Consider the following 4,027-nt stretch of genomic DNA (forward strand, 5'->3'; position numbering starts at 1 on the left):
TGTGTGTGTGTGTGTGTGTGTGTGTGTGTGTGTGTGTGTAAGAGGAGCGAGGACAACTTTCGGGCATTCTCTCCTATCAGATGGTACCAAGGATGGAACTCAAACACAGGTCATCAGGTTTAACTGCAGGCGCCTTCCAGATCAGCTGTCTCCTCGGAATGGGTCTTGTTTGCATGTGTTTGGTTTGTTTGTTTGTTTGCTTGTTTTTCTGAGACAAGGTCTCATTATGTAGCCCAGGCTAGCCTCAGCTTTTCCATTTTCTAGCTCAGTTTTCTGAGGACTGGGTTAGAGGCATCACCACCATGCTGGGCTACAAAAGACTCTTCAGTTCTCCGTGCTGTGATATCAGACAGCAGAGATGCAAATGGGACGGCCATTTGAGCCTCTTCCTCGCAGCTTACAACACATGACCGCTTTATTTATTTATTTATTTATTTATTTATTTACTTACTTATTTTACTTACTTTTATTTATATGGCTGTTTTGCCTGTAGGAATATATGTACACTGCATAATGTAGTGTTCAGGAAGGCCAGAAGAGGGCATCAGATTCCCTGGAACTAGACAGGTTTGAGCCACCATGTGGTCCCTAGGAACTGAACCTGGGTCTTGGGTAAGAGCAGACCTTAACTACTAAATGTTTCTGTAAGTGCTCTTAACTACTTAGCCACCTTCTCTCCAGCCCCCAAAACATGGTCACTTTAACACTCGCTCATCCCAGGTGACCAATTCTTCACGCATGTTTGTTATATTATGATCTGCACTATGCTATAATTAAAAAGTTTCCTTTCAGCCGGAAAAGTGATGGCCCACACCTTTAATCCCAGCACTCAGGAGGCAGATCTTTGAGTTCAAGACCATCTTGGTCTATAGCCAGGGCAAGAGAAGCCCTGACTTAAAAAATGAAAAAAGAAAAAGAAATGAGTTTATATTTAAGACTGGCCCTGGGGGCCACCTTGTGGTCACACTGTTAATACCTGGAACTTATGGACGTTCTTCATTTGTCCTTTGTGTCCTGGAGTGGATGGTAAAGTGGAGGCCTCCCTAGCGATCACAGGTGCAAAGGGACTTTTGAGAATGTTTAACCCTTTCTTAGCTGCACCCAGCCATGGTGAGCTGCCTCTCTGTAGGAGAGAGGCAGGCAGTAATGCCACCTTGGATAATAGACCAACTATCTCAGGAAGTCAGACGCCTGCTGCACTCTACATGCCTGGAGACACAGAGGACCAAGACAGCTCCCCACTACACCGAGGGACAAGCCAAGAGCTGTGGAGGTTGTGAGTCCTGCTGGAAGCTGCTCTTGCTGAAGGTGCTGTGAGACCACACAGGCAGCTCTTGGGTTTTGTTCACTATTAAACCATAATGAGCACAGTCTAGTTTCTTTTTTTTTTTTAATTTATTTATTTTTATTTTATGTGCATTGGTGTTTGAGGGCGTCAGGTTCCCTGAAACTGGAGTTGCAGACAGTTGTGAGCTGCCGCGTCATTGCTGGGAATTGAACTCAGGATCTCTAGAAGAGCAGCCAGTGCTCTTAACTGCTGAGCCATCTATTTGGCCCAAAGTCTGGGTTCTTAATACTTTGCTGTCCAATGAGAGAATGAATAAGCAAACAAATCATCCGTGCAGCTGCTCGAAATGTGGGCCTGTCACTCATTCTCCATGATCACCGCAGCTGATGCTTCCCTAGGTATGACCTAATGCCAGTCACTGCTCCCAGCTGGCTGTGTGCAAGCCTACCGTCACCCTGAGAGTAGACTTGACCGTGAGCAATAGTCCCCACTCTGTGATCTCTCGAGAATCGAAGTCAGGAAGTGACCTGGCCAGGATTTGAACCCAGGTGGTACAGATCTGCCCAGAGGCCAGGAGTAGGGGAAGGACCATTTGTTAGCAGGTCCCAAACAAGACTGGAAAGCCAGCTCCAGCTAGGCAGCCATCTTGTCTAGATTGCTAATCTGTAAAGATGCTGAAGCCCTCACTGCCTCTGCAAAGGCACGAGGAGCTGCTGTGTTCTCTTAGTGACTTAGTTCGAGCTTGGTGGAGGCAAAACTCTGAAATCACTACCCCATATACATACATACATACAAACATACATACATACTACATACATGCATATATACATGTATGTACACACATACTTTGAGTGAATGCAGCTTGTGAGATTTCTCAAATTCTATTTTCTGCAGAGTTTGATGGCACATACCTATAATCCCAGGACCTTTGAGACTAAGGCTGGAGGACCACAAGTTCAAATCAACACTAGGCTATAGAACGACATCTTCCAAAGACAGAGAATAGGATCAACCCATTCGTAGAGTGCTTGCCTAGATGCATGAAGGCTTGGCTTCCATCCCCAGCGCTAGATAAATCGGGCATGGTGGCACACCGCTGTAGTATCAGCACTCCGAAAACAGAGGCAAGAGAGTCAGAAGTTCACAGTCGTAACCTGCCTAGGCTAAAGACCTGGTCACACACACACTCACACACACACACTGATGTTGGATGGGGAAGCTAAGATGGCAGGTAAGGGCATTTCCCACCAAGCTTGATAATCTTTCAATAACTTGTGTCCCCATGATGGAGAGAACCAACTCCCAAAGGTTTCCTGACCACTACATGGGCACAATGGCATACATGTGCCTACACGCGGGTGCACATACACACATAAGCCTGGTGTGGTGGCACAGGTTCCAGGTCTGGGGAGGTGGAAACTGGGACTCCTGGTATTCAGTGACCAGATATCCTGGCCTACTTGCTAAGTTCTATATAGGTCAATAAGAGACTTTGTCCCCAAATCAAGGTGAGTGGCATCTGAGAAATGACACTCAACAGTTGTCTTCTGGCCTGTGCATGTCACTGTGCACCCCCAGGTACATACGCACAATTTTTTTTCCATCCCTGAGATCTGGTTCCTCTCCCTGGCAAGACTTCCACATCCCACCAGAGGTTGATTTTCCTTAGGTCCCTACCTCTCTCAGCTGGCCTAGCCTCTCCAACCGCACCCCCCCTAGAAAAATGCTGGCCGTTGTACCCGTGCCACCAGCCAGCCGGCCTGCTGCCTTCAGGCCTTTGGTCTCCAGCTTCTCTCTTCCCATTTACCCTAAGTTGTTCTGACACCTAGCTCCGCAGATCCTACATTCCCATCTCCGGCTGCCATTCAGGGTCTGCCAGCAGCCTGTCAGTAGTCTCCCACTGCATGTCTACCCACTGTCTCCGTGAATTATCTTTCCACCAGTTAAGAAGCTGCCTAGAGAAAGTCAGCTGCTGGCAAGACAGCTCTCAGACCCTAGGCACAGGGCTTCAGACGTACAGCGCTGGGGACCTCTAGGAGCAAATTCATTGCCGGTGATGCCGGTGACTGCCATGTTGAAGTGACATCAGGAGACCTGTGAGCTGCTGCAGGTCAAGTTGACACCCACAGCCTAAATGGAGAGCACTCTGAAGAGAAAAGGAGCGAGTTCCACTGCAAGCTGCTGAATGAATGCTCGTGCCAAACTTGGCATGGATGCTAGCCCAGATTGTCTGGGTTTGATTCTTGGTGGTATTTAACAAGATGGCCCTGGAGAGATGACTAAGTTCTCTGCACCTAAGATGCCTCAAGCAAAAAAAAAAAAAAAAAAAAATATATATATATATATATATATATATATGGACAGGATCCAAATGGCACTGAGGGCTGGGTAAGATGATCTATTCTGTGCGAACTTTCTAGCGCATGGGTACAACCTTATATTCAGCTGTAATCGTTGATTTGGGAGTTCATCTTTTTTCTGGGGCTTGGCCCAGGCTGGTGACATGTACCAAGGCTCATGCTGGGTCACTGAGAGCAAAGAGATGGCGAGAGAGATCCCAAGGGATCAAGTGTCCAGATCTAGTTGGCTAGGTCCAGCCACGTGTAAACAAGGCAGAAATGCAGACCCAAACCAAAGAGAGGAGATGACCCGCACTGCCCAGACCAAACCCAGTCTCCATCCCTGGGCCCACAACCTGCTTGGATTCAGAGAGCCAGTCCACGAGGAAGAGAATAGAGG

Source organism: Mus caroli, chromosome 4, assembly GCF_900094665.2.
Source record: "Mus caroli chromosome 4, CAROLI_EIJ_v1.1, whole genome shotgun sequence".
NCBI lineage: Eukaryota > Metazoa > Chordata > Mammalia > Rodentia > Muridae > Mus > Mus caroli.